The sequence below is a fragment of the Ceratotherium simum genome, chromosome 24 (assembly GCF_057802395.1).
Source record: "Ceratotherium simum simum isolate JZ-2026a chromosome 24, ASM5780239v1, whole genome shotgun sequence".
Classification (NCBI taxonomy): domain Eukaryota; kingdom Metazoa; phylum Chordata; class Mammalia; order Perissodactyla; family Rhinocerotidae; genus Ceratotherium; species Ceratotherium simum.
This window is the reverse complement of record NC_141923.1, coordinates 37,254,458-37,269,473: the sequence shown is the minus strand read 5'-3', so window position 1 is coordinate 37,269,473 and position 15,016 is coordinate 37,254,458. Positions and strand designations below refer to the sequence as shown.

Sequence of the window (15,016 nt, the reverse complement as noted above, 5' to 3'; positions counted from 1 at the left end):
GACCATGAGGTGATCTTGACAATGGAAGCCAGGCACCTAGAATGGTGGAAGAGAAAGTTAGAAGCTTGGGTCCCTGAGGATACGGTGCAACCACCAGGTTTACATTGTCTATCTCTAGACTTCTTTTACAAAAGAAAGAAAGAAACCCCAATCTTGTTTAAGCTAAGCTACTGCTGTGTTGGGGTATTCTGTAATGTGCAGAACCATATCCTTATACTGAGGGGAAGAAGTGTAAATAATAAAGCACCATTGAGATTTAATGGTTTGTGTATAGAGGGAAATGTGTTGGGGGGAGCGAAGATATAAGGAGAATTGAAGGAGAGTAGTATAAATGGCTAAGGGATTGAGAAGATTGTGGATCTACTTTGATCATACTGGTGAAATTTTATTACATTAATGGGAAATATGAAACTTTTATGGGAAAAAAGGAAATATTTAATAATTCAGTAACATTACAACGAGTTATCAAATCACATTTTGTTAGATATTGGGGGTGGTTAGAAGAGCTTATGAAATCAGTCGGGGGGGCATAAGTCATTCTTGTCTTTAGGAAATTAACAGGTATTTATAGGTTGCTATTGTTAGCTTGTTATGCCATTGTTAAATGAAGTACTTATAACTGTAGATTTTTTTTTTTCTGGTAAATTCCTTTTTATTAATGACACTTCATGTCTCCTCTCAAAATTTTGGATTGGCAAATATGAAAAAGATGTTAGAAAACATTGGATTAGCCATTTTCTGTGGAAGAGGTTGAAAAAAGATTATTTGGGAGCCTACACAGCAAATGGTTGATATTCTTTCACTCTTTTACATAAAGGTGATTCTAAAAAAAGTGTTTATGTATTGATACTTGGGCTCTTACTTTTTAATGGTTTCTGTGACACCAAAATAATTGATTTGACGCATTTAATTCAGTAGCTTTGGATAGACAAAGGTTTAGATACCTGACTATAGAATTTTACAATCTCTTTAAGCATGTTGCCTAATTTATGATTTGGTTTATTTGGATAATGTGGAATTATAGGCCTAGAAAGACTACAGGAGGTCATATATTTCATTGTAATTTATCAAATGTGGTTTCTATATAGTTTTTACATTTGTTTTTTCCTTGTGGATCTATTCATTACTTTCCATATATCTCTGACTATTTAAATTTTGTTGATGGACACTTAGGTTGTTTCCATGTCTTGGCTATTGTAAATAATGTTGCAGTAAACATGGGGGTGCAGATATCTTTTTGAAGTAGTGATTTTGTTTCCTTTGGATAAATACCCAGAAGTGGAGTTGCTGGATCGTATGGTAGTTCTATTTTTAATTTTTTGAGGAACCTCTATACCATTTTCCATAGTGGCTGCACCAATTTACATTCCAACCAATGGTGCACAAGGGTTTCCTTTTCTCTACATCCTCACCAATACTTGTTATTTCTAGTCTTTTGATAATAGCCATTCTAACAGGTGTGAGGTGATACCTCACTGTGGTTTTGCTTTGCATTTTGCCAATGATTAGTGGTGTTGAGCACCTTTTCATGTACCTGTTGGCCATTTGTATGTTGTCTTTTGAAAAATGCCTATTCAGATCTTCTGCCCATTTTTTAAATGGATTGTTTGAGTTTTTCTCTATTGAGTTATGTGAGTTCTTTATGTATTTTGGATATTACCTCTTATCAGATATATGACTTGTAGATATTTTCTCCCATTTTGTAGATTGCCTTTTCATTTTGTTGATGGTTTCCTTTGCTGTACAGAAGTGCTTTTTTAATGTAGTTCCACTTGTTTATTTTTGATTTTGTTGCCTTTGCTTTTGGTGTGAAACCCAAAAAATCATTGCCAAGACTGATGTCAAGGAGTTTATACGATCTTGGTACAGAGTCTACTTGAATTAAGGAAAGGCTGACCATAACTACTTTATTTACTAATAAATAATCGTAGCTTTCATTTATCAAATTCATACTATCTGGTAGTCAGTGGGACTAGCACTTTACATACATATCTCAATTCAAGACTACTTTAAATATTCATTTAAACTAGCAAAAGGAAATAAATTAGAGAGATAGAGTTAATAGTCTGATTCAATCAAAATATAATAATAGCTATAATAATTATAGTTAATGTTTTATTTTATTTTTTATTTTTTTTGTGAGGAAGATCAGCCCTGAGCTAACATCCATGCCAATCCTCCTCTTTTTGCTGAGGAAGACTGGCCCTGAGCTAACATCTGGGCCAATCTTCCTCCACTTTATGTGGGATGCCACCACAGCATGGCCTGACAAGCGGTGCGTTGGTGCGCGCCCGGGATGGAACTGGGCTGCCAGCAGCGGAGCGCGCGCACTTAACCGCTACACCCCAGGGCCGGCCCCTGATGTTTTAATTCTGTTAGACCCCAAATGAATATTATTAACTCTAATTTACAGAGAGGTTAAATAATTTGGCCATAGTCACACAGCTAGAAAGTAGAGGAAATGGGCAAACACTCTTCTAGTTGACTCTAAAACTCGCTCTCTATTAAACCTCTGATGATTATATTGTTAAATGTCATTGAGTGTCTCTTTGTATAGATGTTTTAGTAGTTGCTTTAAGTATTGCGTTAAAAATACATAACTCATCACAGCCTACTCGGGTTGCTGTTTTACCAGTTTGAGTGACGGGTAGACACTACCTCTCTGTAAATCACATCACCCTCTCTCCTTTATAATATAATTGTCTTAAATATTTCCTCTACCTGTATTTAAAACAATAACAGACAGTGTTATACGTTTTGCTTCAACTGTCAAACATAATGTAGAAAACTCAAGAAGAGAAGGGAAAGTCTATTGCATTTATCCATATTTTTGCTCTTTCTATTGCTCCTTCTTCTGGGATATATGAGGAAAAAAGAAAACTGGGAGAACTCACTGCCATGTTGTTCCTTTAATCCCTAGATCGCTATCAGGTCTGCCTTTTCTTTCCACCTTTCATAGTGTTCTTGTATGTGTTTTATATAGAATGTCCAGGGTTTTTAGCTGTCCTTAGTGGGAGGGGTAGGGAGAAGTGTGTCTTCTCTGTCTTGGTCTAGAACCGGTCACTTCACTATGCCTCAACTGTAAAAAAATTAAGTCAAATAGAGTTGTTTTATCTAGCTTTCCTAACAATGTGCTATTTGGGAGGAAAAGTTTAAGGCCTTTATATATCTCTGAATTGAATTATACTCGACACATCCTAGTTATACATAACCTTTTCCTTGGGTTAAAAGATATGTGATGTAGAAGGAGATTTTCTAGCTTCTCTTGCAATTCTTATAGTCAGCAGATTCTCCTTAATAACAATAATAAAATAATAGCTGTCTTTGATTTTGGTTTTGCCACTTCCTGGCTTTGCGACGTTGGGAAAGTTATCTAATCTCAACGTGCCTTAATTTCCTCCCCTGTAAAGTGGGGATGGTGGTACTTACATCATAAGGTTGTTGAGAAGATTAAATAGTATTATAGTTGTGAAGCAATAAGGAAAGTACTTTGCATTCAGGAAGCCCTGTATAAATGTAGCTATTATCATCATTATACTTAGAATGATAGGCCCATATGATAGGAATTATTACAATTATTTCAAAGATAAAAAAATTCAGGCTCAGAGAAGGTAAGATACCCTGCCTGGTTTTTTACTTGCCCAGTTCTGTATTGGTATTGCCAGTATTTACACCAAGTTTTTTATGACCTTAGAGCTTACACTTTTCAAGGTATCATGCTACCTCTCAGGATCATCAAATCCCTCTGCATCCTGCATTTTCACCTAACGTTATATTATGTGTATTTGTCTTCATACTTAACGTTTTAAACTGAGCCATAATATCTCACCAATGGTTGTACCATAATTTACTTAAACTCTTCTTATTTTAGGTTATATAAATTGTCTCTATGTCACCCATCTGTTTCATGTATTAGTGAATTGAATACTAGCCGGTAATATTATTATAATATTCTTCATACATGCAGTAATAAAGATTAGCCATTAAAGGGCTTTCATGCTTCTTATATGAGGATTGAAATGTGTGTTTTTTAAAAAAATATATCCCTCTAAAATTTTCAGTAGCATTAAATGTTTATTACACTTTTGAATCTCTGTTCTTCTGTAGAAACAGTTTTAAATCTGTTTGAATCTGAATTTTTGAATCTCTGTTCTTTAGAGAGGGTTCTCTACAAAGATAGTGAATCTTTATTCGTTATTTGTATTGTATATGACTTGGAATTTTTGCAGTGTATCTACCTGCCCTTATTAACTGTTAAATGTAATGTTTGAGGACTCAAGCTTATCAAGAGTTGGCTTTAATGCAATTCTTTGGTTTGAAATTATATTTGGATATATTTCTTTCTGTCTACTTTTGACATTTTCTGCATCTAAAAATGAATACACGTGAAAATGACTTTGAATCTTAGTTCTAATTCTTCTAAGGCTTGAATTTATTTATTTATTTATTGATGTTTTAATAGTTTATAACATTGTGAAATTTTGGGTTGTACCTTTTTGTTTGTCCATCACCACATATATGTCTCCCTTCACCCCTTGTGCCCACCCCCTACCCCCATTGCCCCTGGTAACCACAATACAGTTTTCTCTGTCCATGTGTTGGTTTATATTCCACATATGAGTGAGATCATACAGTGTTTGTCTTTCTCTTTCTGGCTTACTTCACTTAACGTAATACCCTCCAGGCCCATCCATGTTGTTGCAAATGGGACGATTTTGTCTTTTTTTATGGCTGAGTAGTATTCCATTGTATATATATACACCACATCTTCTTGATCCAATCATCAGTCGAGGGACACTTAGGTTGCTTTCACTTCTTGGCTATAGTGAATAATGCTGCAATGAACATAGGGGTGCATAAGCCTCTTTGGATTGTTGATTTCAGGTTCGTTGGATAGATTCCCAGTAGTGGGATGGCTGGATCATAGGGCATCTCTATTTTTAATTCTTTGAGGAATCTCCATACCGTTTTCCATAGAGGCTGCACCAGTTTGCATTCCCACCAGCTATGTATGAGGGGTTCCTGTTTCTCCACGTCCTCTCCAACATTTGTTGTTTTTTGTCTTGGTGATTATAGTAAGGCTTGAATTTATTTTTAACTATAGGTATTAAATAAAAATATATGTACACCAGGGTGATATTTATGCATTCACTTTTTCATTTGACAAATATTAATAAAGGGCTTGCTCTGTTTTAGGCACTGTGTTCTGTGTCCCTGCTCTACTGGTACATACCTTTTAGTATAGGAAATAAGCCAGTTAAGTGTTATAGAGAATAATGGGGGATGGTGAGTGCTTTTTTAAAAAAGATAATGTGTTGTAGCATTTTTGTATGGTTTTGTAGTCATTCTTTCATTCTTTTTTGCTTTCAGGGTCCCAGATTTGTTCAGGAGCGAGCCTACCCTTAGGATAAATCCTGATTAGTCTAAGCCATAATGGTAATCCCATTCTGCTTGTCAGTGATTGATTTTGCAAGGGACAGATGAGTCAATCTTGGCTGGTAAGATGTGCAAATCTTCTAGGGGAGACTTCTGTCAGTAGTTTCCTCTCCCTTAAAATGAGACAGACTAGAAGAGATTACCAGTTGTTCTTTTATACATAATTACATGTGGCTGGAATTGAGGCAGACAACTAGCTACCATGAATAGAGACAGCCTGAGGACTAAAGCTGACATGCCAAGGGGGTAGAATAGAAAGATAAAAAGAGATTTTTGACTATTTCATAGAGCTGTTGAATTAATTAACTTTTTATCAATTGAGTAATTAAAATTTCCTTATTTTTAAAGCCTTTTTGAGTTGGATTTTCTCTTTTATCCTAACATGTCATAATTGATACAGATTGTCAGGGGACTGTCTCTGAAAAGATGTGACGTACAGATTGTCAGGAGACTGTCTCTGAAAAGAGGTGACGTTTAAGTAGAAATCTGAATAATAAGAACGAGCGAAAGGAATTGCAGTTCAGGTAGAAGGAACAGCAAGCATGAGGCCCAATGATAGGTAAGAACTTGGCATATTCTAAAAACTGGCAGAAAGCTGGTATACCTAGTTTCTAATGAGCAAGGGAAAGATAATAGTAACTAATATTTATAAATTGCATTACAGTTTACAAAGCACTTTTACATGTATTATTTCAGATAATCTTCACAATTATATAAGGATATACTATTATTCCATTTTCTGGTTTGGTAAACTGCCCGTATGTTATAGCTAGTGATTGATTTGAAATGGTTGCTCTTTTTACTACATCATACTGCCAATCAACTGTATGTTTTGTATACTTGATAACCAGAGAAAATGGTAAGGGTGTACATTTCATTTGAATTTATTAGTATTACCACTTTTCAGTAGTATTAATTTATCCAGGGCTGAAGGTATAAATGCCAAGGCCAGATTTCTGGACCCATTTCAATAGTGTAAAGTAATTGCTTCAGTAAATACGACCTGGTATGTTATCTTGAGTTAAGGTGAGTGAGACCTGATAGAAACTTCATAAATGTGATTATGTACTTCATAACTAGGAAGATTAATTTCTAAGATATTAGCTGGTTTCAGTGAATTAATAGAGTATTTCGTGCTCATATATTCAGGATGCCTGGCATTTTAAATTCATATGTGCATATACTGTGACCTTACTGATAAGCAATGTGAAAGTATGATAGATGACTCTGTAAGTAGTGAATGAAGATTGAATTTAATAATCTTGGTAGGGGCTGTATGAAAATTTCCTTTTCTCTCCTCTCCTGCACTTCTCTCTTCCTCATCTCTCTTCCCTCCCCCACTCCCTCTCTTTATTTTACATTTCAATTTAGTTTCACCAAGTGCTTTTACATAAATAAAAGTTGATTTCAACTAGCATTGAAGGACCATTTTATTGTGATACTATTTTTACTTGCTTTTTCCTACTTTTTCTTAAATTAATAAACACATAATTTTATAAACTACTCTTTTCCCATATATGGAGGTTGGACAGTAAGAAAGATTTTAAATAAATTCTATAACAATACTTAATTTGAAAATGAGTTGAGATCAAATGAGAAGATATTTAAAGTTATAGTCTTGGGTGTATGTTAATCTAGAATTGAATTGAATTATATATGTATAGGGCTCTTTAAATATTGATATTTTATAACTGATAATTAGTTTTTCTCTAAAAGTTTTATTTATGTTTTCCTTTATCAACCTGATGCATTTAAAATATAACAGCCATGCTTAACCTCTGCTGCATTATAGTGGTCTTTCATTTAATTTGTTAAATAAATGATTTTATTATTAGGTTGAGTTTTTCAGTTCATTGTATTACATTGAATTGCCTCAAGAAGCACTCTGTAATAATGGTTTCCTTTTTACTCTTTCCAGTTGTTAAGAAAATAACGATGTTATTCTTCTAAAGATGATAACTCTTTAAACTATAGTATATATTTATTATAATTTAGGGAATCATTATTGTTTGGATATTTATGATCTTTTTTTTGCTCTGAGAGAAGGTTAGGCCACTAAGAAGATTCAGCACGGTTTCTCTATGGTTTGTTAATTATATTTCTTGTTATTTGAGTTGATTCTTACTGTCTTTGAAATATGTTGAAAATATAATTTTCACATTAACATTTAGATTGAAGTTGATCATATCTATAGAATAATTACTTTTGAAATTTTTTCATTAAAAGTAAGAATGTACAATGATGATGATTTTGCTGAAAAAAAAAATCTCTCATTGAAACTCAAAATGCAAGCACATAATTTAGCCATTTAATGAATTAGCAGCCTTCAATTATTGACATTTTCAATTACATTCACAAAATGGAGATAGTTTAAACTCTCTTAAATTTTTTTCAACTTTATTGAAGCATAATTTATATTAATAATATGTGCCCATATTAAATGTACACTTAGATAATTTTTCTCAAATCTATACCTTCATGTAACTGGCTTTACTTTTTTAAATCAGTCACCTGCTTGCTCCCTGGCAAGCACTGGTCTGATTTCAGTCACTATGTATTAGTTTCTCTGTTCTAGAACTTCATATAAATGTGTATTCTTTTTTTGTCTCTGCCATTTTTCACCAAGCATGATTTTGAGATTCATTCATGTTGTTGTGGTTATCAGTAGTTTGTTCCTTTTTCCTGCTGAACAATATTCCATTCTGTGAATGTGTCACAATTTGTGTATCCATTCACCTGTTGGTAGACACTTGGGTATTTTCAAGTTTTGACTGTATAAATAAAGTGGCTGTGACCATTCTTGTACAAGTCTTTGTCTGGGCATATGTCTTCATTTCCTTTGTAAATACCTAAGAGTGGAATCATTGAGTTATATGGTAAGTATATATTTAACTTTGCAAGAAACTGTTAAACTATTTTTTTTTCTTTTTCTATTTCCTGGAAAAATTTATGTAGAATTACTGTTATATCTTCTATAAATGTTTGGTAGAATTCACACATAAAACCATAGGGGCCTGGAGTTTTCTTTGTGGGAAGGTTTATATACACACATTCAACATCTCGTAATGATTATAAGGCTATTCAGGTTATCTATTTCTTCTTGATTGAGCTTTGGTAGTTTGTTTCTTTTAAGAAATTTGTCCGTTTCAGGTCTTACTTCATATTTATTGACCCAAAGTTGTTCATAATATTCCTTTATTATTCTTTTGCAGCATCTGTAGTGGTGCTCCCTCTTTCATTCCTAATATTGGCAACTTAACATCATCTTTGTTTCCCTGAGTTCAGCTGGAATATTATCAATGTTATTAATCTTTTCAAGGAACTCATTTTTGGTTTCATCAATTTTTCTCTTTTATCTGTTTTATATTTCACTGATAGGGTTTATATTGTGAATCTTTTACCTATTTCAGCAAACTTTCATATACTGTCATACCTCTTAAAGTCTAATGTAGGGAATTTAAAAGCTATCCTTCCTTTTTTCTACTTGTCATCCTTTGTGTTATTATTTTCGTACATTATATGACATTGTTATAAATCCTATAATACTTTGTTATTATTTTAGTTTTAAAGAATCAAATTTATTTTAAAAAGAATCAAATTTATTTAAAATAAATTCATTTACATTTATTTTAAATTTAAAATTTATTTTAAATTTTAAAATTTACTTTAAAAAAATGAGAAAGGGCCGGCCCTGTGGCTTGGTGGTTAAGTGCGCGCGCTGCGATGCTGGTGGCCCGGGTTCGGATCCCGGGTGCGCATCGAGGCACCACTTCTCCGTTCATCCTGAGGCCGAGTCCCGCATACAGCAACTAGAAGGATGTGCAGCTACGGCATACAACTATCCACTGGGGCTTTGGGGGGAAAAATAAAATAAATAAAATCTTTAAAAAAAAAAAAAAAAAAAAAGAGAAAAAGTTTCATTTATACTTAGCCGAACATTTAACATGTCTGTTTAAATCCATTATTTACATTCAAGTTTCCACCCACAACCATTTTCTTTTGTCCTGAAAAGCATTCTTTTATGTCTTGTAGTGTGTGTCTGCTAGCAACAAGTTCTTTCAGCTTTTGTTTTCTGAAAATGTGCTTACTTTGCCTTTATCTTTTAAAAACTTATTCTGAGATAATTTTAGAATTACAGAAAATTTGGGAAGAAAGTACAGAGTTTCCAAATATTCTTTGCCCAGATTCCCCTAATGTTGACATCTTACATAGCCATGGTACATTTGTCAAAACTAATAAATTAATAGTGGTGCAATATATTAACTAAACTACAGACTATATTTGGATTTCAGTTTTTACGCAGTGGCCTTTTTCTCTTCCACGATCCAGTCCGGAATATAGTAGTCTCACCTTATCCGAGGGGGATACGTTCCAAGACTCCCAGTGAATGCCTGAAACTGCAGATAGTACAGAACTCTATATATACTATGTTTTTTCCTATACATACATATCTATGATAAAGTTTAATTTATAAATTAGGCACAATAAGAGATTAACAATTACTACTAATAAAATAGAACAATTGTACCAATATATTGTAATAAAAGTTACTGTAGATCTTAGCAACCTCAGCATACAGTCTTTTTTCTTTCCTTATTAAGTCGAGTACTTTCACCTTTTCACTTAGAGGAAGCACTTTACAGCTTCCCTTTGGTGTATCCAAATTGCCAGCATCACTACTCTTGCGCTTTGGGGCCATTATTAACTAAAATAAGAGTTACTTGAACACAAGCACTGTGATACCACGACAGTTGATCTGATAATGGAGACGGCTACTAAGTGGGTAACAGGTGGGTAGCAGACACAGCATGGATGCACTAGACAAAGGGATGATTCATGTCCTGGGTGGGACAGAGCGAGATGGTGCAGGATTTCATCACACTACTCAGACAGCATGCAGTTTAAAAACTTATAAATTGTTTATTTCTGGAATTTCCCATTTAATATTTTCAGACCGTGGTTGACTGAGGGTAACTGAAACTGCAGAATGCAAAACCACTGATGAGGGGGGACTACTGTACCGTGTTGCATTTAGTCATTATGTCTCTTTAGTCTTCTCCAATCTGTGACAGTTTATTTGTTGTTTCGTGTTTTTGATAACCTGGATAGTTTTGAAGAGTTTGGGTCAGGTATTTTGTTGATTGCCCCTCAATTTGGGTTTGTCTTGTATTTTTCTTGTTATTAGACTGGAGTTACAGGTTTTGGGGATGAATTCCACGAGATGATGTGCCCTTCTTCAGTACCATTTAGAATTGTTCCATCACTGTAAAAATTTCCCCTGCAGCCCCTTTGTGATCAGCCCCTCTGCACCTTCAGACCTTTGGCAACCACTGATCTGTTTTTCATCTTATAGTTTTCCTTTTTCCATAATGTCAAATAAATGAATCACTTAATTTGTAGCTTTTGATTCTGGCATCCTTCACTTAGCAAAATGCATTTAAGATTCACCCATTTTGTTGAGTGGGTCAATAGCTCATTCCTTTCTGTTGCTGAGTGGGAGTGCTTTGTTTTTGATATACCAGAGTTTAATTCATTCACCTGTTGAAGGCCGTCTCGACTTTTTTCTCCAGTTTTTGTCTAGTATGTATAAAACTGCTATAAACATTTGAGTATCAGTTTTTGTGGGAACATAAGCTTTCTTTTTTCTCGGGTTGGTACCTAGGAGTGGGAATCCTGGGTAAATGTATTTTAACTTTGAAATTTAAAACTAAAACTTCTTAAAGAAAAAATAGGAGAAAATATATGTGACCTTGGATTTGACGTTGAGTTTTTAGATATAATACCCAAACCATAATCTATAAAAGAAAAAAAATAAATTGTATTCTATCAAAAAAAATTAGAATTTTTGCTGCATGCAAGACATTGCTAAGAGGATGCAAAGACAAGTCACAGACTGGGAGAAAATATTTGAAAAATCACGTATCTGATAAAAGACTTGTATCCAGAATATATAAATCTCAAATAAACAAACAGTCTAATATAGAAATGGGCGAAAGATCTCAATAGACACTTCACCAAAGAAGATATATGGATAGCACATAAGATGATCACATGTTCAATGTCATTTGTTATTAGGGAAATTGAATACAGGTTGAAACCACACTGAGATATCACTATACTATAAACTATTAGAATTGCTTAAAAAAATTGACACTGCTACATGCTGGAGAGATTGTGGGGCAACAGAAACTTGCTTTCATTGCTGGTGACAATTCAGAATGATTCAGCCACTTTGGAATACAGTTCGGCATTTTCTTATAAACATGCATTTTCCGTGTGACCCAGCAATCCCACTCCTAGGAGTTTACACAAGTTAAATGAAAACTTACATTCACAGAAACCTGCTTTTACTTTTGAAGATATTTTCACTGGATAACAAAGTGTAGTTTTGCCATTTCTTTTTATTTCAGCCCTTTTGAAAGATGTCGTTCCATTGTCCACTAAAGCCTGTACTTTTTTTTCTAAGAAGCCCCCTGAAATTCTTTTTACCATGTATTTTTTTTCCTCTGTGACTATTTTGCTCCTCCAAATTATGGTTTTATTTGTATTTAAAAGCACATTGGAAATTCTGTATGTGCCTGTGACTAAGCTTATTTTCAATGTACGTTATTTCAAGTTTGATGACAAGTTTTGTTCTGAGGAATCCTTTTTCAAGCTGAATGCCAAAACGGGGAAATGCCTTTAGATGTCCAGCTGGCCCTGGAGCCAGTGATGTGAACTGCTTTCTTGCTAATGATGATGGATAACTTTTGCTTGAGTTCTATCACCAGCGGTTTTCGGTTGATGATGATGTTACCGTAAGGTGGTACAGCTGTGGTGAAAGCTGTAAAACACCGCACTTTCTGAAGATAAGTGCTGTTAACAGTGACTGCTTTTAAAATTTTCTTTTTCGTCAAACCTCCCTCAGATTTTTTTTCCTGGATAATTTTCTCTTTGGATAGTTTTTTTAATTGACATATAACATTATATTAGTTTCAGGTGTGCAACGTAATGATTCGATATTTGTATACATTGCAAAACGGTCACCACAATAAGTCTAGTTAACAGCCATCACCATACAGAGTTACAAAATTTTTTCTTCTCATGTTGAGGATATTTTTTATTACTGTCTTCAAGTTCACTTGACTTTTCCTCTGCAGTACTTAGTCTGCTCTTAATCCTTTCCAGAGAATTTTAAAATTTTTCGGGTTTTTTTGTTACGTTAAGTTGTATTTTTTTGTTATAGTTTTACTTTTTTTTTTAACATACTCATTTTTTAATTTAAACCCTAGCACATTTTTTTTTTTCTTCAAGCCCAGGCCTAGTGGTCTAGTGGTTAAGATTTGGTATTCTCACCACCTTGGCCCACGTTAATTTCCCAGGGAACCACTTCACCCGTCTGTTGGTTATTGGTAACAGCATTAACATATATGACATCATAACAGTTTGCTACTGATGTGCTTCCCATAGATTATTCTATTTAAGCCTTTCCCATTATTCTGTGGGAGAGGTAGTAGGTACTATATCCATTTTACAGCTAAAGAAATTGAAGCTCAGTGAGGTTACCTAGCTATGATATAGCAGAACCTAGACTCTAACTTCTTATGTGCCAAGCGTTATAGTAAATACTTTATATATATTAACCTCATTTAAGCCTCACAGTAACTCCAGTAAAGCTCCTGATCTTACTGATGATGTACTCTGACTTACAGATTCCAGAAATTACTTTGAAAAATTATGTGTATTTTTTGTTTCAGAGACATTAAGCAAATATAACCCAAAGAATCTCTAAATACCAAAAGAAATGAATCATTTAAATACATACTACTTTAAAAAAGTGGTATCGCTAATTAAATTTTTGGAAGGAAGCCTGACACATTTCATTCTATTTAATATTCTGCAGATGAAGGGTAGTATGTAAATCTCAAACAGGCTTGAATTCATAAATACGTGAAAAGAAAAAAACTCATTGTGAGAAGAAATCTCAACAAACACTACTATATAAATTTTAGTCAGAAATTAGCTGATGTGGTTAATGTTGAAATATTTTTACTAATAAATTTGAAATATTTTCACTAATAAATTCTTTGACAAATAGAATCTCTTTCATATCAAAGGCTGTACATTCTTCAGTCATCTCATTGTCTTTGCAAAGTGAATCTTCTAAATGAGGACAATAAGACAAAGTAAAGGTGTGGTTAAAGGTAGCTGAAAGACTGCTGATCTTATGGCCTTTTAGACCAGTTTATTGTAATCATATATTCAGATGTGCTTTCTTAAGTGGGGCATGAAATGCAGCTGAAGTTGATGTGCTCCAATTCTGTCATATGTCATCCTAGCATATGTCATGTATGATATCCTTTATGACTCATTCACTTATTCATTTATTCAAAAATATTTATTAGTGCCTACTAAGTGCCAAACACTGATTTAAGTACTTGGGATACATCAGTGAACAAAATGGACAAAAATCGTGGAGTTTACATTTTAGCAGACATGGTCCAAACAATAAACAGTAGACAGGTAAGTAAGCAAGCAGGCATTCATTATGGATAGGGAAAACTTTCTATACCTGCTCTTTTAACCATACTAAGGAAAATTACATAGAAAATGACTTGTTTTTCAGCTTGGCTTGCTTTTGTTGATCTCATTTTTAAATACTGGCTAAGAACAATAAAGTTTGAGGGAACATTTTCTCCAAACATTGAGTTAAAATGATGCTGTTAATTAAGAAAATGAGCATCTTTTGCTCCTACAATAATTTCTTACTTTTTATAACTCATGTAATATCAATATTGTTGTAAACTGTAGTAATTTAATATCTTGGATATTTTTGATGGTGGTTTATAAAAACCTAGTAACATATAACAAAATTAATTTTTCTGTAAACTTTTGTTTCTTTTCAAGTTATATTATACTTTTACTGGCTTTGAATATTTATGATAATTTTTTGTTGTAATTCTAAGTAAAATGTTACAGCACTTTTTTTTTATTATTTGTTAAATGACTCTTGTTTAGAAAGCTATCTTTACTTTTGTTTGTCACAGTTGTCTAACTTCTGCTATGATGGAAAAAGTAAAAAAAATTTAATATTTTATTGGTATAGCTTAGAATTAACTAGGATATATTATAGGTTCACCATATGGTATGACAGCATTTTACAGTGTTGTGTATGTTGTAACAGTATTACTAACTCAGATGTTAATATTTAACTTCTTTTGTTGACTTACTGAATTAAATCCGTCCCTTATACCGTCAGAGTGGATTCATTTTTTTGTTTTTTTAACCAGGAAGGCTTGAATGTCTGCATTTTTTCTGTATAGTATGAAAAGTAGACCTCACATGACTGAATCTTTTACCTGAGACATTGAATAGACTTAATTATTCTTATGTTTCACTGAGTAGATAGGGGTACTTGAGATTAGAGGAGCAGGGTTTTGAGAAAGGATTTTGAGAAAGAGACAGAATGAACAGTGGAGTCAATAAAAAGAATGTTTTCAATAGACTTAAGAATAGTTATTAAATGAACAGACAAAACACTAAGTTTTCATTTGGATTATTGCTTTTTTACTTGGTTTTCAAGCAATTCTCAGTGAGTACA

At 33.5% G+C, this 15,016-nt stretch overlaps 1 protein-coding gene across 12 annotated transcripts in view; it reads left to right on the top strand.

The window, feature by feature from the left end:
- The window catches only part of FUT8 (fucosyltransferase 8), a 296,375-nt gene that overhangs the window by 110,338 nt on the left and 171,021 nt on the right, over window positions 1–15,016 (top strand). For 2 of the 12 annotated variants that reach the window (XM_087448358.1, XM_087448356.1), the window contains exon 3: window positions 5,371–5,498. The exons of the other annotated variants lie outside the window; for them this stretch is intronic. The gene's annotated coding sequence lies outside the window, so the exon portion shown is untranslated. The remainder of the gene's footprint in view (window positions 1–5,370; window positions 5,499–15,016) is intronic. 12 annotated transcript variants of the gene reach the window in all.